Source organism: Hypanus sabinus, chromosome 10 (genome assembly GCF_030144855.1).
Source record: "Hypanus sabinus isolate sHypSab1 chromosome 10, sHypSab1.hap1, whole genome shotgun sequence".
NCBI classification, from domain to species: Eukaryota; Metazoa; Chordata; class Chondrichthyes; order Myliobatiformes; family Dasyatidae; genus Hypanus; species Hypanus sabinus.
In genome coordinates, this window is record NC_082715.1 from 112,089,983 (window position 1) to 112,113,494 (window position 23,512).

At 39.8% G+C, this 23,512-nt stretch overlaps 1 protein-coding gene across 3 annotated transcripts in view; it reads right to left on the reverse strand.

Annotated features, from left to right (window-relative positions):
* LOC132400977 (cullin-9) overlaps positions 1 to 10,942 on the reverse strand; it is a 314,674-nt gene extending 303,732 nt beyond the window's left edge. The window contains exon 1 of one of the 3 annotated variants that reach the window (XM_059982631.1): positions 10,858 to 10,942. The gene's annotated coding sequence lies outside the window, so the exon portion shown is untranslated. The remainder of the gene's footprint in view (positions 1 to 10,857) is intronic. The other 2 variants (XM_059982629.1, XM_059982630.1) reach the window with 2 other exon arrangements.
* Between the last annotated feature and the right edge of the window lie 12,570 nt (positions 10,943 to 23,512).

A 23,512-nucleotide genomic window follows, 5' to 3' on the forward strand; every position in this document is an offset into this window, starting at 1 on the left:
CATCCTTGATGGGTCCCACGTTTAAGGTTAAATAACTGGGATTGCTGAGAATTAGTCAGAACAGAAGCGGTAGGACATAAATATAGCAATTTGATCCAAGAGATAAAACTTTGACCAAGGTCAAATTTTTCTAAAACCGGAAAGAGGTAGTTCCACCCTATACGATCAAATGCTTTCTCCGCATCGAGAGAGATAACGCATTCAGGAGTCCCAGTTGAAGATGAATATAAAATATTGAATAAACGCCGTATATTAAAGAAAGGAAGACGAATATTAATAAAACCAGTTTGATCATCAGAAATAACAGAGGGTAAAACAGTTTCTAATCTATGAGCCAAAACTTTGGCCAAAATTTTAACATCAACATTAAGCAAATAAATCAGCCTGTACGAGGAACACTCTGTTGGATCTTTGCCCTTTTTTAATAAAAGAATAATACATGCCTCATTAAATGAGGGTGGCAATTTACCATAGTTAAATGAATCAGATAGTACTGAGAGTAACTGAGGTGAAAGAAGTGAAGAGAATGATTTATAAAATTCTACGGGGAACCCAGCAGGTCCAGGAGATTTGCCTGAAGACAGTGCAGAGAATGCAAAAGATACTTCTTCTAATGATATAGGCTCATTAAGTTTTGCTTTAGAATCAGATGAAAATGAAGGGATATTCAAGCTATTTAAAAAAAGATCAACAGAAATATTCTCATTCAGAGATTCAGAGGAAAAAAGCCAAGAATAAAAATCTTTAAATATGTCATTAATTTCTGAGTGATTTGATGTAATATCCCCGTTCTCCTTCCGGATCTTTCTAATATGTTGTTTAGCTTTAGAACGTTTCAACTGATTAACTAGAAATTTACCAGATTTGTCACCATGAATATAAAAGCGATTCTTACTTTCAAGAAGTTGGCGTTCAACTGGTTGAGTAGAGAGAAGGTCAAATTTAGTTTGAAGTTCTACACGCTTCTTATATAATTCGGGGTTTTTAGCCTGAGCATATAATTAATCTAATTCTTTAATCTGATTAATTAAGTCTAATCGCTCTATATGGGACTTTCTGTTAAGATACGCTGTATATGAAATTATTTGACCCTTCAAAAATGCTTTCATAGCATCCCAGACAATCTGGGATGAAATTTCAGATGATGTATTAGTGTTTAAAAAAAAGTTATCTGATCCTTAATAAATTTTCGAAAATCATCATCCAATAATAAAATCGGGTTAAAACGCCAATGTTTATTCCTCTGAGGGAGACCAGGAAAATTTAGAGACAAAGTAACTGGGGCATGATCGGAGATCAGTATACCCTGATAGTCACAAGAATAGTATGGTGAACATGTGAAAAAAAGAAATAATCTCTCTCAATAGGATGAAGGAAACGCCATATATCAGAGATACCATAGAAAGAAAAGAGTGAATAGCTAAAGCAGATTTAGTAGGTGATCTAATAACAGGGGACGATCGATCCAATTTTGGGTCTAACCAGCAGTTAAAGTCGCCACCCAATATAAGAGAACATAAATTCAGATCTGGTAATGAGAAAAAAAAAGTTCAAAAAAGTTAACATCGTCAGAGTTGGGAGCATACAGGTTAGCTAGTACAACTTTAGCATTATTTAATTTACCAGAAACAATAATAAAATGGCCATTTGTATCAGATATCTTACTATGGAGTTCAAAAGGAATATTTGAGTTAATAAGAATGGAAACCCCCCCCCCCCCCTTAGCTTTGGCCGGGAAGGATGAATGAAAATGCTGACCCACCCACTTTGAGGTAAGCCGAGAATTATCAAAACTACGAATATGAGTTTCTTGGAGGAAAGCAATGTCAGCTTTAAGTTGCTTAATATGGGAGAAGACCTTCCTTCTTTTAACAGAATGATTCAATCCCTTTACATTCCAGCTCACAAATTTCAATGTATTAACCATTATCAATTGTTAATACGTAAAAGGTAGTAGGCATATATAAAAAACAAACATTGCAATAACAGTTTGGAGCAAAAATATAAACATAAATCAATAAGATCAGGACACAAACATGTCCTGAATAGCAAGGAAAAACATGAAAAACAATAAGTACTGTTGGGACTGGAGAATCCACCCCACCCTCGCAACCCAAAACTAGGTGGCTACCCAAAAAAGCAGCAAGCTCTACAAAAAAAAGATACCCCAAAAACAACTTCCAGTTCCATAACATTAACATAAGCTCCGTGTAAATAATATAGCAAATACTAACTAATTTATGCACTAGAAAGCAAAATTACAAATAGGAACAACTTCATCAGAAAAAATAAAACTTAATACAAAAAAAAATCAAGAGCTAACCTACCCATGAGAAACTATGAAAAACTGAAAGAGAAAGATAAAGGGGGGTAAAAAAGGGGCAAATTTTATATTTAAAGAGAGTACATATCAGCCGTTTTTAAAAAAAAGGCACGTCTTATACCATAAATCGACAGGGAGACCTTCAATAAGAAACTCCAAGCTCCGAAACAAATTAAGACCAATTGTAGTTCTCTATAGTTAAAGTTATTCAAAAGTAAATTACACAAGTAAAATCTAAGTCCACAGGGAAACATTTAATTTAAATCGTCTATTTAAGAAAATCACACCAAGTCCAGGGAGAGACTAACTAGAACCCTTAGAATCTCAGTAGTTAATGTCCAAGTTATTCAAGTAGAGTCTGAGTTCGCAAAAAAAAACTTTAATTCAAGAAATACTTATCAGACATTTTAGAAAATCAAACTGGGTCCGAAGAAGTCAAGATGGCTGGAAGATCTGCAACAAACAAGTCAGCCTCCTTAACTGATTTAAACCACTTATATTCTCCAGTAGTAAGTGTAATTCGAAGATTGGCAGGATTACGGAGAGAAGGTTAGAATCCACAATTAAAGAGCCCTTTCATAACGCCTTCGAACTCGGCACGCATCTTCAGAACCTGGGGGGCATAATCTTCCACGATACGAATGGTATTATTACGGAAGGTCAGAGTACCTCTTCGGCGTGCCTCCATAATCAAACGGCTTTTCACCTGACATCAATGGAAACACAGGATAACTGGCCGTGGTCTAGAACCCAAAACAGCTCGAGGGACATAAACCCTGTGAGCTCTTTCTAGCTCAGGTGGAGTCGGGAGAAATTCTTTCCTGAAAATCTCACAGAGAAAAGAAGAGAAAAATTCAACAGAAGAACCCATTTCGGTGGCCTCCGGCAAACCGAGAATTCGCAGATTGCAGCGCCTGCTCTGATTTTCAAGATCCGCCATTTTGGAAGTAAGTTTGCTGTTTTGCTCCGTTAAGTTGGAGCAGAGAGTTTCCAGATGCTGAGCATGACATTTTAAATCTTCAGATGTTAGGTCGATGCGAGATAAATGTTCGGCTTGGTCATCCACTCTGGCGTTAATCTGATCCAATTTTAACTCCAGCTGACTAATAGAGGCTCTAAATTCAGTCTTGATATCAGTTAGAATGTCTTGTCGATTCTGTTCCAGGATAGAGAATCTCGGCCGACAGAGACATGGAGGTTTAGTATTTTTTGTAGCCTTAAGATAGACATATTCGCAGGCAGAGAAAAAAAAACCAAATAAAATAACGAACTAAGGTTTAAAAAGGGAGACACATAGTGCGAAGATAAGAAATATAACGGAGCAAAAATCTGAAGCGACTAAATAATCGCCATCTTACGGGAAGTCATACATTTCTGACATTAAATTTGACCTTTTAACCTTTTATACAAATTGAGGATTATTTCAAATGTCAAGAATCATCCAACAACCAAATATCTGAAATGGAAAATCTGATCAGGTGAGCAATCAAATATTAGGTTAACACAAAGAGAAAGATGCAACAGGAACAAAAACCATCTCCAGAAACAAATGTCAAAAGTCACTTGTATTGCAACATTAGGGCATTTTAAATTATTTAAAGAATAAACTGAACCAACATACATACACACACATTCCCCCCCCCCCCAAACAGTGTGCTCAAATTGTTGGTTTCATTTAAGTCAAAGTTCCAGTTGTAGAATATGCTTTTTTATGACGCAAGAACATTTTCTCCACTACCTCTTTCCCTTGCTACCTAGGAATACCAACTTGTCCTTAAAATAAATTCATAAATGCCTCCTGTTCTTCATCCACACAGCCATCCTCCAATCAAATGAGTACAGCCAAAAACAAATCTGTTACCCAATGAGAAAGATATATCTGTCCTCAAAATAGTCAGTTTGTTGCTCATCACGTTTCATGCCAAATACTATATACAGTCCTTCAAAGTTAATGAATAATTGATAGTTCTCTTAGCTTTAAAAGTAAGGAAAGATGGCATACACGAATAAATTATTGATTCAAAAAAGGATTGGTGCTGCAACCATTTCTTTTCACATTATATGTCAATGACTTGGATGATGGAATCGATGCCTTTGTGGCCAAAATACACAGAGGTGCAGGTAGGATTGAGGAAGCAGGAAACATTAGGAAAATGTTTGGACACATTAGGAAAACAGTCAAAGTAGTGATAGAAGGAATAAAGGCAATGAGAATTTTCTAAACAGGGAGGAAATTCAGAAATCAGAGGTGCAAAGAGACATGGGAGTCCTCAAGAAAAGATGTACTAGCATTAGAGATGGTCCAGAAGAAGTTCACGAGAATGATTGCAGGAATGAAAGGGCTTTCCAATATTTTTATTAATTTACATATAGGAATACAGAAAAGAAAAAATATAAATACATTATACTAAGTCACATATGAATACTCCTTACCCTACATTCATACAGATTAATTAATTTGTAACATTGAAATAGTAATTTTATTATATTAAAAAAATCTCACCCACTACCAAGACCGAAGCTGATTAGTAAAAGAAAAAAAATTATTAGTCATCATCTGTGCTTTAACAAAATCAAAGGTTTTGAAAATAATTCAAAAAAAATCCCCACAATGTTCGAAAGTCTTGGCTAGATTCAGAGATTGAACATCGAATCTTCTCCAAGTTTAAACATGACATCACATCACGTAACCACTGGGCATAAATAGGAGGGGCCGCATCTTTCCATTTAAGCAAGAGGGTTCTTCTAGCCATAAGAGAAATAAAAGCCAAAATATGCAAGTCAGATGTCCCAAAATAATAGCCTTTCCTCCAACAAAGAGAGAGGGAGGGAGGGGGAGAGAGAGAGGGAGAGTAAGTGAGTGAGTGTGTGTATTATATCCATTATAAAAAGGTTTCAAATTAAAAATTACATCCAGTAGATTCTTATCAGGACTTTTAGGAAATGTACTTATTTGAGACCATAAAAAATAAAATCGCCTATTTGTAGGTATCAAAAAAAAAGTTTTAGGTAAACTATTTTTAGTTGACAATTGTTCAAACAAAAAAAGACTTCCCTCTACGAACAAGTCCTGAAAGCATTTAATACCTAATCTATCCCATTCTTTAAAAGCCACATCAATCCTAGAGGGCTTAAAAAAATAATTCGGAAAAAAATGGGATTCGAAAGAGAAAATCTCAATAAGACAAATTGTATCCAAATTCTTATAGTGTGTTTAACTACCAGATTACCAGTTAACTTGCTCAGAGACAAAGGAAGTGAGGATCCAAGAAGAGAAATAATAGAAAATTTATTAACAGAGTTAGCTTCTAAAAAACCCACATCCGGCAATCCTCACGATTAATGTAATATAACCAAAATGTAAGATTTCTTATATTAACTGCCCAATAATAAAATCTAAAGTTTGATAAGGCTAATCCTCCATTCTTTTTATCTTACAGAAGGTGAATTTTATTTAATCTAGAATGCTTATTCTTCCATATATAATAGAATCAAAAAAGATTTAGGAATAAAAACAGGCAATGCCTGAAAAAGATATATAAATTTAGGTAATATGTTCATTTTGATAGTTAATTCAGCTGATCAGCAATAACGATAGAGGCGACCAATTTGATAGTATCCTTTTTGTGTGATTCAACAGGGTAAGAAAATTTTCTTTAAATAGACATTTATAGTTTTAAGTGATTGTTACACTGAAGTAGGTAAATTGGTTTCTTACAATTTTTAAAAGGAAGGTTAGAATTTGTTGGTATCAAATTATTCACAGGGAAAAGTTTATTTTTTATGTTGGTTTAATTTATAACCTGAGAACTGGCTAAAACAGGAGAGTAAAGAAAGTGCATGGGGTAACGAAGTCTCAACATTAAAAACAGCAGCAGATCATCAGCGTACAGCGAGACTTTGTAAACAGTGTCTCTCCTTAAAATACCAGTGATATTAGATTCTCGAAAGGCAATGGCTAAGGCCAGATCAAAAAGCAAAGGGCTCAACTGACAGACTTGTCTAGTGCCACATTGAAGCTTAAATGGTTTGGAATTATGAGAATTAGTGATAACTCTAATGGAAGGAGCTAAATGAAGTAATTAAATCCTTTGAATGAAAACAGGTCCAAAATTGAATTTTTCTAAAGTTTTAAATAAATAATTCCATTCAACTCTGTCGAAAGCTTTCTCAGCATCTAGGGCTAACACACATTCCAATATCATGTTAGGAGAATAAATAACATTTAATAACCAACGACTATTAAAGTGAGAATATTGATTTTTGATAAATCCAGTTTGGTTATCGGAAATGACAGATAGTTAAATATTTTCAATCCTATGGGCCAAAACTTTAGATAGGATCTTAGTATCAACATTAAGTGAAGAAATTGGTCTATAAGAAGAGCATTCAGTTGGATCCTTATTATTTTTAAGAATAAGTGAATGAATCAAAAAAACTGAACATATATGAGGTATAAGCAGTGAGGAAAAGATCTTGTAAAACTTTCCAGAAAATCCATCTGGACGCGGAGCTTTCCTCAAATGTAATGAACGCACAGCCTCAACAATTTCCTCAAAAGAAGTAGGTTGTTCCAACAACTTTCTGTTGTCAGCAGAAATTGCAGGAATGTTTAGTTGGTCTAAAAAAATTGTTCATTACAGTGTTATCCTTAGAAGATTCAGAACTATAGAGTTCAGAATAAAATTCTCTAAAAGTATCATTTATTTCTAAACAATCAGTTGTCCTATCACCATTAGCTTTGCATATTTCTTTAATCTGTTTAGCTATAAAGGTTTTAATTTGATCAGCCAATAATTTACCTGTTTTATCTCCATGAATATAAAATTAACTTTTATCTTTTAGGAGTTGGGTTTCAATTGAATAGGTTAAAAGGAGATCATATTTAGTTTTAGTTTCAACACGTCTTTTATATAACACAGGTTCTGGAGCCAAGGCATACTCTTGGTCTAACTGTTTCAGTTGATTAGGTAAATCACTTCTCTCTTTATTAGCTTTTTTCTTAATACTTGCAGTATGAAATAATTTGTCCTCTAATATACGCCTTAAAGGCATCCCATCTGATAAGACTAGAAGTCTCCTCTAATGTATTCTCTTCCAAAAAAAAGTAATTTGTCTCTCCATAAACCTTAAAAAATCTTTATCAGATAACAAAGTTAGATTAAATGGCCAAAACCTATTTGCTTGAAGAAGACCAGGGAGATTTGAAGATAGGAGCACAGGAGCATGATCTGAGACAGCAATCTCTTTACATTCACAGGATCGAACTAATGGAATCATTTGGCTATCGATAAAAATAATCAATCCTGGAATATGTATGATGGACATGAGAGAAAAATGAATATTCTTTGAAAAAAAACGCCAAGCATTAACAATACCACATTTCATTTAAAAAGATTTAATAAACACAGCTGATTTATTTGGTATCATTAGTTCAGAAGATGAACAATCTAAAACTGGACCGAAGCAACAATTAAAGCCTCCACCCATCACCAATGAGTACAGACTTTGATCTGGCAAAAATGGAAAAAAAATGCTCAAGGAAACCTGGGTCATCTATATTCAGAGCATGCACACTGGCAAATACCATTAGTTACTTATTTAGTTTTCCTGATGCTATAACAAAATGACCATTAGTATTAGAAATTACTTTATGTTGAACAAAGGGAACTTTATTATAAGGATTGAAACCCCTCTCTCTGGCTTTGGCCTAAAACGAGGAATGGAAATGAGATCGTCTCCATCAATTAAAACAGCGTGAATTGTCGCACTTACGTACATGGATTTCTTAAAGAAACACAATTGGTTCTGTAAGTTTTTTAATATAGGCAAAAATCTTATTTCTTTTCACGGGGTGATTCAGCCCTTTCACGTTAAAACTGAGTAAATTAATACTTTGATCCATTTTAAAACTATTTATAAGAAAGGTTCAAGTAGCAATCAGAGAAATGTATATAAACTCAAATAATAAACCTTGAGATAATATTAGCTAAGCAACAGAATTGACTAGGTTCCCAAATTAGCTTCAAGAAAAAAGAACCCCCCCATCACCCTCTCTCCTCCCAAAGAGAGAAAATCAGTCAAAGAACAACCATTATCTACCCACACTGAAAACATTCCCTTAGAAAGCCTGTTGGAACCACTCCAAAGAATACAAGGTTATTTACTGTTCCAACCAAGACTAAATAATATACAGTAAAAATCAAGCTTAGACAGGTTTATCAAACAGAAAGAGCAATTATTCATACTGAAAAATATTAAAGCATTTTAATATATATAGTACATCTGTTTTTGCAAGATGTTTGATCTATTCAATGTAAGTATAGCCATTTTTTGAGTCTAAAATTTCTTGTGCCTGCTCCTTCATACAAAACCATTTAAATGATCCATCTCCCATTGTGATCCTCAGTTGAGCCACCAGAGAAAGAAGGGAATGCTTAAAATTTTGCCTGTATAGCTCCACCATAACTTTTTTTAAACTTAACGCTTTCTGCCATAATTTCTGATGAAAAATCTTCAACAATACGAATCTTCCGACCTTAGTAGTCAATCATAGCTTTTCCACAGGCATCACAAATCAGACAGTCCTTTATTTGAAATTCATGGAAACATATAATGACTGATCTTGGTTTTGATTTTGAAGTCGAACCGTAGATAGGTGATCTGTGAACATGATCAATCAAAGGCAAAGACTTTATAATATCAGGGAATAATTCCATCAAAAAGGTTGCAAAGAATTCTTCAGGACAATCTCCTTTCCCAAGATTCGTAAGTTGTTTCTCCTACTTCTGTTTTCCAAATCAATAATCTTCTGTCTCAGTATTTCATTGGACTTGGGATTGTTTTTCATCTTTTGCAAATCATCCATTCTCTCACCCAGTATAGTAATAACCTCTTCATGTTCCTTTATCTTCTTATCATGCTTGATTAGAACTGCTTGAATATCTTCAAATTTTGTAGCTATTTGTTTAATTTCAGCACTGATTTGTTGCGAATCAGCCAACACTTCTTTCTGAACTGTTGAAACTCCTCAGTAAGCTTTTGAATTGAGCCCGTAACAGCTTCCAAAGCTGCTTTGGTAGTCATAGTAATATAATAATCCGTCTGACAGTAGTATTTTAAAAGACTGGAGACAAAAGTAAATTAGGAGCACCAGCAGAGAGCTATTACTCCATCAGCAGCCACCAGGCAAATCCCTGGGAATATCATTAAAGTCTATCAAATATTGAAAGGCCTAGATAGAGTGGATGTGAAGATGATGTTTCCTTTAGTGGAGGAATCTAAGAGCAGAGGACATAGCCTCAGAACCAAGGGGTGTCTCTTCAGAACAGAGATGAGGAGGTATTGCTTTAGAAAGAGGATGGTGAATCTATGAAACTCATTGCCAAACAGCTTTGGAGGCCAAGTCATTGGGTATATTTAAAGGGGAGGTTGAAATGTTCTTGATTAGTAAGGGCAAACATTACAATGAGAATAGGTTTGAGAGGGAAAAATAAATAAGCCATGATGAAATGGCAGAGCACACTCGATGGGCCAAATAGCCTAATTCTGCTCCTATGTCGTACAGTCTAATAGAATCAAGTTGCTATCCAAAGAACTTAGTTTCATGCACAAGGCCTGATGGCAAAATGGGACAAGATGAAGATTTTAAAATGCATTTCATGTTTTCAAAATACCAAATGTTGTTTCTTATACTTTAACTTCTCAATACCCAAACCAGCTGAAGCACATCAAATTTGCGTAATTTTCTCAATGTATTAGAGTTAAAATCTTTAATTATGACTCTACTCCATGTAGTTTAGAATGAAAATTAACCTAATGATATATATAACGTAAAAGCAACCTTTCTTAAATAATCCTCTCTCCAGTGCCCCTCCCTGGCTCCCACTCTTGTCACCACCTCAGGAACCTCCCTCCCCCACCATTCCCTCCCTTCAGGGGATCTCCCTCCCACTCCCCCATTATCTCCCTCCAGGGGGGACCTCCCTTCCCCCTCCATCAAGACAAACTCCTGCCTCTATTCCCTCCCTCCAGGGGACTTCCTCACTCAATTACCCCCTCCCCCTACCCCATCTCCCTCCCTCCCTTCCCCCCCCCCATTTCCTTCCCTTCCGGAGAGCCTCCCTCCCATCCCCACACCTCCCGGAGACCTTCCTTCCCACTCCCCTCTCCATATAGGAGACCGTCCCTCTTCGGGACTCTCCCTCCTCTACCTCCCTCCAGGGGACGCTCTCTCCCTTCCTCCAGGGGACGGACCTCCCTCCCATTCCGTTCGTCCAAAGAATCTCTCTTTCTCCCCTCCCCCCAAATCCCTGTCCCTCTCCTTCTTCCAAGTGCACACTCTTTCTTTCTACCCATCTCCCTCCAGGGGCTCGACTTCACTCTCTCTTCCTCACCCTTCTGAGGCGCTCGCACTCTCTCTCTCTCTCTCTCCTCCGCAACCTTCCGAACTTTTCCTTCATTTCCTTCTCTCACCCACCCCACACCACTCTCTTTTCCTGAGCTCACCCACGCCCCGTTTCGGGCCCACTCACCAGGCCCGCTTTAGTCGCGCTCTACGTTACTGCCGCTTCAGCCGCCGTTCGATCCCACGCATGCGCTCTAACCCCGGTGCGGCCTCGCGCTCTCTGTGAGGTAACTTCCACCTCGGTCCGTGGCGCAAGATCGGACGCCAGCTACTTCCGGATCCCGCGCAGCGGGCGCAGTGCCAAACTCGACCAGGCCAGCTCGAGTTGTTTTGTGCCGTGAAGAGGCAGAGGTCGACCATCGACGACAGCGGGCTGGAGTCTGCTTCACGGAACGATGAAGGGTCGTCGTTTACCTCTGTTCAAAAGCTGACTGACCGATTGAGATGCTCTTCACAGACTACAGTAGCACGTCATTCAATATTATACTCCGCACAATACTTAACAATGAGCTTCAAAACTTAGGCCTCAATACCTCTGTGCACTGGATTCTCAGTTTTAAACTTAAATGCCGTATTTAAGTTTGCTGACGACACAGCTGTTGTTGGCCAAATCAAAGATGGTGGCGAATCAGCATATAGGAGGGAGATAGAAAATTTGGCTGGCTAGTGCCACAACAACAATCTTTCACTCAGTGCCAGCGAAACACGGCCAGTGTGGAAACACCAATGCCCTTGAACAGAAAAGCCTACAAAAAGTAGTGAATACGGCCCTCCCCACCATTGAACAGATCTATACGGAGTGCAGTTGCTTGAAAGCAGCATCCATCATCAAGGATCCCCAACATCCAGGCCATAATTTCTTCTCACTGCTGCGTAAAGACCCACACCACCAGGTTCAAGAAGCTATTACCCATCGACCATTCAGCTCTTGAACCAGTGGGAATAACTTAACTCACCCCATCTCTGAACTGTTTGCACAACCTATCAACTCACTTTCAAGGACTCTTCATCTCATGTTTTTCATAATTATTCCTCATTTAGTTTTTTTCTTTCTTCTTGTATTTGCAGTTTGTTGTCTTGAACATTGGTTTGTCCTGTTCGGCACAGGCTCATTGATTTTATTGTGTTTCTTGTATTTAATGAATATAAGGGCTGTTAATGATGTATGTACTTCAAAACTATTTTTTCTTAGAACTTTTGAGTATCGTTTGCATTTTCTGTTTTTTTAAACAGAACCACTTTTTAACCAATAATTCTTCATCTGCACCATTACATTAGAGCGCATGAGAAAGTAAGCCATTCAGCCCCTCATGTTTCCTTTGCCATTCAGAATCAGGTTTATTATCACCAGTATGTGTTGTGAAATTTGTTAACATAGCAGCAGCAGTTCAATCCAATATATAATATAGAAGGGAAAAAATAAATAATTACAGTATACATAGATTAAAAATCATGCAAAAAACAGAAATAGTATATATTTAAAAAATGAGGTAGAGTCCAAGGGTTCAATGTCCATTTAAGAATTGGATGGTAGAGGGGAAGAAGCCATTCCTGAATCGCTGAGTGTGTGCCTCAAGCTTCTGTACCCCCTACCTGTTGTTAACAGTAAGAAAAGGGCATTATTAGGAGGTTCCTAATAATGTACACTGCCAGGACATTTTCAAGGAGACACCACTCCTTGGAGATGTCCTGTGTGCTTTGTCGGCTAGTACCCAAGATGGAGCCAGCTAAATTTACAACCTTCTGTAGCTTTTTTTGGTCCTGTGCATTAGTGTTCCCCCCCCCCCCATACCAGACAGTGATGCAGCCTGTCAGAATGCTCTCCGTGGTACATCAATAGAAATTTTTGAGTGTATTTGTTGACATACCAAATCTCTTCAAGCTCCTAATGAAGTATAGCTGCTGTCTTGCCTTCTTTATAACTTCATCGATATGTTGGGACCAGGTTAGATCCTCAGAGATCTTGACAGCCAAGAACTTGTAACTGCTCCCTCTCTCCACTTTTGATCCCTCTGAGGATTGGTATGTGTTCCTTCGTCTTACCCTTCCTAAGTCCACAATCAGCTGTTTCGTCTTATGAATGTGAGGTTGTTGTTGTGACACCACTCCAATAGTTGGCATATCTCGCTACTCTATGCCTTTTCATCACCATCTGAGATTCTACCAAAAATGGTTGTATCATCAGCAAATCTATAGATGGTATTTGAGCTATGCCTAACCACACAGTCATGGGTATAGAGACAGTAAAACAGTGGGCTAAGCACACACCCCTGAGGTGCACCAGTGTTGATAGTCTGCAAAGAGGATACATTATCACCAATCTGCACAGATTGTGGTCTTCCGGTTAGGAAGTCGAAGGTCCAATTGCATAGGGAAGTACAGAGACCCAGGTTCTGTAACTTCTCAATCAGGACTGTGGGAAGGATGGTATTCTGTGCAAAGCACAGAAACATATATCACTGTGATGATTGTATTCTCTAGTATCAATTGTTTGGTGACAATAAAATATAAAGTATTAAATGCTGAGCTATAGTCGATGAACAACATCCTGATGTAGGTGTTTGTGTTGTCTAGGTGGTCTAAAGCCGTGTGAAGAGCCATTGAGGTTGCATCTGCCGTTGACCTATTGTGATAGGCAAATTGCAATGGGTCCAGGTCCATTCAATGAAATCATGACTGTTCCAGTATCCTCCACTAACCATTGGTTCGTGATTCTCTAATACCTAATATGTCCAATTTTGCTCAGCAACTGAGCCTCCACAGACCTCTCAGGAAGAGCAAGGTAAGGAAATCTGTTCTCGTCTCAGTCTCATAGGAAGTCTCGTTATTTTGGAATTGTGACCTTGTGGGTGTCCCAGATGTACCACAGTTTGACATGCCAAATGCCTTACCCAATACCACAACAAACTGCAGAGTTGTGAATGCAGTTCTGCCCATCACAAAAACCACCTATCCCCTCAATTGCTCCGGGAAGGCAGCCAACATAATCAATGTCCCTGTCCACCTGAGTCATTCTCTGTTCTCCCTCTTGGAAGACAATAAAGCTTGGAAATATACCACTAGATTCAAGGGCAGCTTCTATCCCAATATTACAAGACTTTAGCACAGACATTATATATGCTAAAGATGAGTTCTGATCTCTCAATCTAACTTTCACTTTGCACTTTATTTATCTACCCAAGAGTGTACTTTTTCTTTGACTGGAACACCATATACAGCGTTTGTTATTGTATTTTCCTGTTGCATTACCTTGATACACTTATGCATGGAATGATCTATCAAAATGGAACATTTGTTGTGACAATAATTTACCAGTTATCAAGGTGACATCATCCTTGTACATCATTAAAAACTGCATACTTCAATTAGGTTAACTTTAATTCATCTAAATCTAATCTGCTCGAGGATTGTTGCTTCAGGTTCCAACATCTTCAGTCTCTTGTACCTCCAGAGCAGGGTTTTCCATCAAGGGGTCCACAGACCCCACAGCATTAAAAAGGTTGGAAGCCCCTGCTCTAGAAAGCAGTCTTCTTAATGTGCCCTCATATCAAAAGCCTACCACCCCAATAATCTAATAAGCCTTAAATTACTCATTGCATGTATATTGTTCCTCAGGTGGAGGGACTAGATCTTTACTCTTGTAAAGGGGGTTTCTTCTTTTTTCTTTGTTACTGTGTATGTAATCAAAAGGGCTTCTTTGTTTTGTTAAAAGCAGGAATGCTCCTTTGTTGCGAGAGAGTGCTGGAAGCTTGTTTGGGTTAAAATTTACTGATAACGAGAATTGTATTCCTTTGTAAACCAAATGGGGATTAATGTTGTTCTTTCTTCTGAGTCTGTAAGCGGTTGTTGACGGGCTTTTGGGGAGATCGGCGCGAGGAGGTGAGAGAGAGAGGACGCAATGCTGTAAGCTGGGCAAGGAACGGACCCCAATCGGGGGTCCAAGGCCAGGAGGTACTCCGAGGAGGGGGGATGAAGCTAGATGTGCTTGGTTGACCACTCGGAGAGTCCTGAGCTGCGAGTCGAGGAGTTCGGAGGGTCCTGAGCTGCGAGTGGAGGAGTTCGGAGGGGATCGAATGGTGGCCAGAAGACTTCAGTAATTGAGCTCCAACGGTTGTGCACGAAGTGGTTTGGACTTTGATAAGTTTGGCGCCTTTTCTTTATTTTTTCTCTTCATATATACTGTATCGTTATTAATCACTTAGTTATAGTAACCTTTATAAATTGTACTCATTTAATCGCTTATGGTGTACTGTCTGTTTTTGGGCGAGGCGGGGACATCACACAACATCCACACCAGCTGATTACCCAGTTTGGCGGGGCCTAAGGCTGCTCCCCCTAGACGAGAACAAGCTGAGCGAGCCTGAGGCGACCCAGGGGGTTACACTCTTTATTCCCCATGTAATTTCACATCACACTGAAGAAAGATGTCTCTTCCTTTGCATTCAGATCATCTTGCATTCCTGTACAAATATCTCCAACTCTTAAAAATGCCATTGTTCAATCTCTTACAATTTTAAAAGTCTCTTTTTTTTAAAATCAGTGTACCTCATAATTTCCAAGAACACAAAAAGTAATAGAGGCTAGATTGAGATACCTTCTGCCCCAAGTCTCAACTCTTTTTCTTTGCCAATTGAGCATTATGTTTTAATGCTCTTATCCTTGCCCATTCACATAATATTAACTAGTAATATCCATCTACAACCTCTTTCTCACTTTTGCACAGCTACAATGCCCCCGTAATGTTTGTCATCAACGACTACTGTACGACTACTCTTGCCCTCCTGTTAACAAAGATAACAGTGCTAATGCTAAGGCTAATGCTAACGAAGCACTGGGAAGCCTACATGAAGCCATCAGTGAGCTACCGACTACACATCCTGACAGCTTTGTGGTGACTGCTGAGGACTTTAACCGCACCAGCTTAAAGACTGTGTTGCCCAAATTCCTGCAATATGTGGATTTCAAAACCAGGGGAGACAACACACTGGACTTGGTTTATACCAACACCCCACAGGCACTCCTCACACAGACATTTTGCAGTATTTTTCTTTATTTTACGAGGTTCAGTTGCGAGCTCAACACTCAACTCGCCATAGTTGGAGAGCGTACTCAGGAACAGCCTGACTGGATTCGAACCCAGGAACCTCCGTTCCGGAGTCCGGCACTGATGTCACTGCGCCACCAGCTGACCTCGTACGATACGCCCTCTAGTCCAGGCAGAACCCTGGTAAATTCCACTGTATTCTTTCAAAGCTTATGCATCCTTCCTATAAAGAGGTGAACAGAACTGAACACAATATTCCAAGTGTGCTCCAACCAGGGTTTTATGAAGTTGCAACTTTACCTCATGGTTCTTGAACTCAATCCCCAATTTATGAAGGATAACAAACCATATGAATTCTTAACAATCCTATCAACTTGCACAGCAAATTTGAGGGATCTGTGAACATGAACCCCAGTATCCCTCTGTTCCTCCACATGCTAAGAATACTGCCATTAATCTTGTACTGCACCTTCAAATTCAACCTTCCAAAGTGAATCATTTCACACATTTCCAGGTTGAACACTATCTGGCACTTCTCAGCCCAGCTTTGCATCTCATCAACCCCCTGTTTTATGTAAAGCTTCTACACTCTCCACAATTCCACCACCCTTCATGTACCTGCAAACTTACTGATCCACTTTTCCACTACCTCATCCAAGCCATTTATAAAAATCACAAAGAGCAGAGGTCCCTGCAAACACCACAACTCATTGACTTCCAGGCAGAAAATGTTCCATCTACAATTGCCCACTGCCCTCAATGGGCAAGCAATTCTCAAACCACACAGCCAAGTTCTCCTGGATCCCATGCCTCCTGACTTTATGAATGAGCCTAACTCAAGCAATTTTGTCAAAAGCCTTACCAAAATCCATATACCCCACATCCACTGCTTGACATTCGTCAATGTGCTTTGTCACTTCCTCAAGTCAGTGGAGATTTGGCATGACATCTAAAACTTCGACAAACTTCTAGAGATGCATAGTGGAGAGTATATTGACTGACTGCGTTGCAGCCTGGTACAGAAACACCATGGCTTTTGAATGGAAAATCCTACAAAAGGTAGTGAATTTGGACGAGTATATCAGGGTTAAAGCCCCCCCAAAATCTTTGAACACATCTACATGAAATATTGTCATAGGAAAGAAGCATCCATCATCAGAGATCCCCAAAACCCAGGTCATGCTCTCTTCTTATTGCTGCCATCAGGTAGAAGGTGCAACTGCCTCAGGTCTCAGAACACTAGATTCAAGAACAGTTACTACCCCTTAACCATCAGGCTCTTGATTAAAAGGGGATAACTACACTCAGTTGCCCCATCATTGAAATGTTCCTAGAACCAATGATCTCACTTTAAGGACTCTTTATCTCACTATCTCATGTTCTTGTTATGTATTGCTATTTATTTATATTTGCATTTGCAGATTTGTTGTCTTCTGCACTCTGGTTGATCTTTCATTGATCCTGTTATAGTTACTATTCTATAGAGTTGCTGAGTATGCCCACAAGAAAATGAATCTCTGGTTGTATATGGTGACATATATGTACTTTGATAATAAAATTTACTTTGAATTTTGAAGGGAGGGAGGCAGAAGAAAGGAAATTATAGGCCAGTTAGCCTGACTTCAGTGGTTGGAAAAATGTTGGAGACTATTAGCAAGGATGAGGGTTCAAGATACTTGGAGACACATGATAAAACAGGCCAAAATCAGCATGATTTTCTAAAGAGGATATCTTGCCTGACAAATCTCTTGGAATTTTTTGAGGTAATAACAGGCAGGATAGACAAAGGAGTCAGAGCATGCTGTTTATTTGGATTTTCAGAAGGCCTTTGACAAGGTGCCTCACGTGAGGCTGCATAACAAGATTACAGCCCATAGGATTACAGGTACAGTACTAGCATAGTTAGGTGACTGGCAGAAGGCCAAGAGTGAAAATAAAGGGGCCTTCCTGGTTGGCTGCCAGTGACTAGTGGTGTGATGCAGGGTTAGTGTTGGGATGGCTTCTTTTCACATTGCATGTGAATTATTTGGATGATGGAATTGGCTTTGTGGCCAATACGAAGATAGTTGGAGGGGCAGGTAGTATAGTGAAAGTAGGGAGGCTGGAGAAGGACTTGGGGAATGATGGAATGGGATAGAAAATGAAATGGGTGGAATTGGGAAAGAGTAGGGAATGAGAGGGTTTGGAATGGTGAGACAGGGAGCAGGATGGGCTACCCTTGTCCAACTCTACTCAGCTGGGTTCAGATTCCGAATGCTCAGTTGTTGGGAAGCTATTCAGTCTGTCATACATATACAAACTTGTCCCACTGCACTACTCTCTCCTCATAGTTCTATATTTGTTTTCCTTCCAACTATTCGTGCCTCTTAAAAGAGAGAGTACAGGAAGCTAATTGATTCTGCTTCTCATACCCTCTTCAGTGGAGTAGTTCACCATATAACCATCATTTCATAAACTTAATATTTTTGCCAATCACCTTTATTCTAAGTCTCCAAGTTGTTGACACTACCTCCAAAGTGTGTGGCCTCTCTTTACTTCTGATAGCTATACACTTCCATGATACACACCTCTATCAAATCCTCTCACAACTTCCATTCCAAGGAGAACAACTCCAGCTTCTCCCATGTGTCCAATAACTAAAGTCCCTCAGGAATCATTCTAGGTTTCTAAACTCTCTCTAAAGCTCTTTCCATTGGAAGAGTGCTCGGGAATTCAGGGAGACAGAATGAAGGGAACTGGCAGAAGTGACATGCAAGTACTGGCAAACACTAATGAAAGGTGATGATCAAGGCCACAAATTCGTACACTGGCAAACCTGCCCATAAAGATGGTCAACAATTAGAAATGTGATGGCAAGTCCCACGATACTCAAAGAGATGATATTATTCACCCCAGCATGCAGCAAAGCCTGGACAACATTTTGACAACTGCTAAAACACAGTAACATTTGCAGCACAGGTAATGACCACCTACAAATGAAGTTTAATCACACCTTTACATGCAGTCATTCTCATCACTGAGAATCCCACAAATACTGTGGGGATACTACCAACCAGAAACTCAACCAAGTAACCACATAAATACTGTAGACAGCAGCTCTGCTGAGTGATTCATTTCTTGACTCCAGGACCTTTCCACCAGCAACAAAACTGAAGTTGGGAACATAGTGATTTTATGGTAGAGTGGCTCCAAAACAAGCCAAAATTCCTTCCACATCAGCTGCTAATAAAATAACAAACTATAAGTTTTTGTAAAAAAAACAACAAACTGCTGGAGGAACTGAAAGGGTAGAGCAACATCTGTGGGGAGGGAAATTGCTGATGTTTCACGTCAATACCCTGCAACAGGATTGAAGCTGGGATGTGAAGATCACCCAATGTTTGATGGATGAGCTTAAATTCCCTCTCCAGTCAGACTTGATGCAGGGTCCCAACCCAAAATGTCAACAATTCTTTCCCCATCCCCACTACAGGGGCTGCTGAACCCGCTGAGTTTGGTTTTTGTCTCTTGGTGGCAATTTATTTGACATACTGTACAAAACCAAGAATGGAGATACTGAACAAGTCATTCATATGTCGAGAGGGAAAACAATTAAAAATCTAGGTCAATGACATTTTGTCATCAATCCAAAATATTAACACTTTCTCTCCTGAGATGCTAACTGAACTGATGAATATTACTGGCATTCCCTTATTTCACAACACTAGCATCTGCAGTGTTTTTTTCTCTCTCTCTGCTTTATGACTTAAACCTAGTCCATGTTGAGTTACAAAGTCCAGCAGATGGCAGTGTGTGCAGCCTCTCCACCAGTTGTAACTAGGTTTGAACACCAACAGGCTGTGCAGAGAAATTTACTAATTCTTCTTAATTTCAAAATAAACTTTATTCATAATAAAAATGTATACAAAGAATAAATCATTCAAAACATTTACATTTCTGATCAATGCATTCAGTAATGCATTGGACAAGGGAGAGCCAGTGGATGTAGTGTACCTGGACTTCCAGAAAGCTTTTGATAAAGTCCCACATAGGAGATTAGTGCACATGGTATTGGGGGCAGAGTACTGACATGAATTGAAAATTGGCTGGCTGATAGGAAACAAGGAGTAGTGATTAACGGGTCCCTTTTGGAATGGCAGGCTGTGACCAGTGGGGTACCGCAAGGTTCGGTGCTGGGACCGCAGCTGTTTACAATATACATTAATGATTTAGATGCAGGGATTAAAAGTAACATTAGCAAATTTGCTGATGACACAAAGCTGGGTGGCAGGAGGATGTTATGAGGATGCAGGGTGACTTGGACAGGTTGGGTGAGTGGGCAAATGTGTGGCAGATGCAGTTTTATGTGGATAAATGTGAGGTTATCCACTTTGGTGGCAAGAACAGGAAGGCAGATTACTATCTAAATGGAGTCAAGTTAGGAAAAGGGGAATTACAACGAGATCTAGGTGTTCTTGTACATCAGTCAATGAAAGCAAGCATGCAGGTACAGCAGGCAGTGAAGAAAGCTAATGGCATGCTGGCTTTTATAACAAGAGGAATTGAGTATAGTAGCAAAGAGGTCCTTCTACAGCTGTACAGGGCCCTGGAGTACTGTGTGCAGTTTTGGTCTCCAAATTTGAGGAAGGACATTCTTGCTATTGAGGGAGTGCAGCGTAGGTTCACAAGGTTAATTCCCAGAATGGCGGGACTGTCATATGTTGAAAGATTGAAGTGACTGGGCTTGTATACTCTAGAATTTAGAAGGATGAGAGGGGATCTGATTGAAACATATAAGATTATTAAGGGATTGGACACACTGGAGGCAGGAAGCATGTTCCTGCTGATGGGTGAGTCCAGAACTAGAGGCCACAGTTTAAGAATAAGGGGTAGGCCATTTAGAACAGAGATGCGGAAAAACTTTTTCACCCAGAGAGTGGTGGATATGTGGAATTCTCTGCCCCAGAAGGCAATTCTCTGGATGCATTCAAGAGAGTTAGATAGAGCTCTTATAGATAGTGGGGTCAAGGGATATGGGGAGAGGGCAGGAACGGGGTACTGATTGTGTATGATCAGCCATGATCACAGTGAGTGGTGGTGCTGGCTAGAAGGGCCAAATGGCCTACTCCTGCACCTACTGTCTATTGTAATACATGCTTAAAATATACCCATATCATCTTTGCCACTCATGTGGCCTCTAGGATGTTACAGCATTTCAATATTGCATTAAGGGGCTTTCCCACCTGTCCAAGCCCCTCCATGTCCAATAGCAGAAGGGGCCGAGACAGAACTTGCACTGAGCTTCAGTGCATCTCTCAGCATGTATTCCTGCAGCATTCCCTTATAGACATCTTGTAGGACTAGAAGAACAGCAAGTTACAAGATGACCAAAGAGCATCTTTCACGCAGAGTTGACGTCCACATCTGTGTACATTCTTGGGAATAACACCTAGATCAGGGAGTCCTATCATTCAGCTCCTCATCTTTCTCAATACACCCATCGCAAAGACAGTCTTTAAAGAGGTGGGTGACCGTCCGTCACATAGGCAACGTAGTTATCCTCGGGATAACACACATTGAGAGTGATACCGAGCAGGAGAGATCTGATTGGGAACATCTCTTTTCACTGCCAGTCAAGTGACGTCTTGGTGCTTGTTGGTGACTTTTGATGATGAGGCATTCTGCCAGATCAGTCTACTCAGGGTATCACCCCCTGTCCTGCAATATCTCCAGGAAATTCTGTACTGACCACTGCTTGATAGACTTGTGGTCAAAGGTATTGGGCTGGCAGAACTTTTCCACAAAGGACAGGTAGTGTGGCAATGTGCAGCTGATCAGGGCATTATGTGGCAAAAGGGTCAAGCCCATCCTTCACCACACTCAGGATAGATAGAACCTGCATAGTTACACTTGGTCCTCCCTTATTTGGTTTCTACACACAACCACACACAAACGTGATCATTGGGAAGAGGGTGACATCAGGTACACTTCTCCCTTGTTGTCCAGGGACATGTACATCGCAGCCTATTGGACACATTCCATCTTGGATTCCAGACACTCCGGGTAATTTCTAAACCAGAAGGGAGGACGGACCACACCTGCGCCAAGTACAACACTATTGAAAGTAATGCAGCTGATGACCAAGTTCTTCCCAGTTATTAAGAGGGAACACCATTCCCACAGTCCCAATTTCTGTTCAACCTTTCTAATCCACAACAAATTCTTGTTACGTGCATCAGCCCATCTAAACCAGATCCCCAACACCATCAGGCAATTAGACCAGACACCAAAGAGATCACTGGATTGGTTGGGTCCATTTCCAAAGGACATGACCTCAATATGTGCTGTTGACTCCAGCCCGACACTAATTCAAAATGGTCGCAGATGCCAAACGATCTACGAACTCATCTTGGATCCAAGTAGAAGATTCCACCATTGTCCACATTACTTGGCAACATCACTCCTCTTAAGCTTTCATTCTCTCACAGAGTTCTATGAAACACATAAACAGGATGGGGTAGGTGGCCAACCCTGCCCGACTCCAGACAAGATGAGAAATGCTATCATAGATTCTGACATGCTGCCAGCCAGAAGCATGGAACTGTACACTTTGCAGGTCTGGCCCATCAGTCCCACAGAGCTGAGCACAACTCAAGACAGTTGGCCATCATTTCTGGGAGTTTTATTCAAATTTAAAAAATGGATGGACTAGGTCAGCTCCTTCAGACTCTCCCACTTGCTGTTATCTAAAATCTCTGTGATAAAGAACAGAAGGTTCTGGGAGGCTGTGCTACCTGTGGCCTTTATGTTGTACAGACTAGCACAGAATGATCTGCAGCTCCTCACGAGTCTCAGTGAGGTTGTTACTGAGTCACCCTCTTCCGTAAGGCTGTGGATCACAGAGCTCCCGCTCTGAAACTTCTGGAGAAATCCTGAGAATGTCCCATCCTGCTCCAGAGTAGACACCAGATTGGAAAATAATATTGGAGGATTCAGAGGCAAAGAGATAGACTTACCAGATCATAACCTGCCCATGAAAATGACTTCCTTCTTATAAAGATATGAAAAGAATTTATATCTAGCAATAATTAAGCAGGGTGCATATGGAAATCAACCCTTTTAGACTGAGAATAGCCTTAAATAAGAAAAAAACTGGGTATGCTGGCAATCATTCTACAAAAAGAAACATGTCAATGCTCAGCAGGTCAAGCAGCACTTATGGAAAAGGTTGTGGAAGAAGAAAGAGGCAACAATTATGAAAATTCTCAGCAGAGCAGATAAAATGAGATGAACAAACAGGCAGATGGAAGTATAGTTGGGATTTCCATGGGCTTGTAATCTATGATAGTCATTAACCTGTCCCATGTGTTCAAACATAAAAATGTATAGCACATCAGGCACTTCAGCCCACAATGTTGTTCTTGGAGATTCTGGTATAGATAAACAAACATCTAAATAAACTAGTAATAAAAAAAAACAAGAAAATCTGCAGATGTTGGAAATCTGAATAAATCACACAAAATGCTGGAGGAGCTCAGCAGCCAGGCAGCAGCTATGGAATGAGTAAATAATGTTTTGGACTGAGACCCTTCATCAGGACCGGAAATGAAATGACTAACTAATCCCTTCTGCCTACAGAATACCCATATCCCTTCGTTTTCTGCACATTCATGTGCCTGAGAGCTTTTTAAAACCTCTAACATATTTGCCTCCATTACCAGCTCTGCAGCACATTCCAGACACCTTCCACTCTCCACGT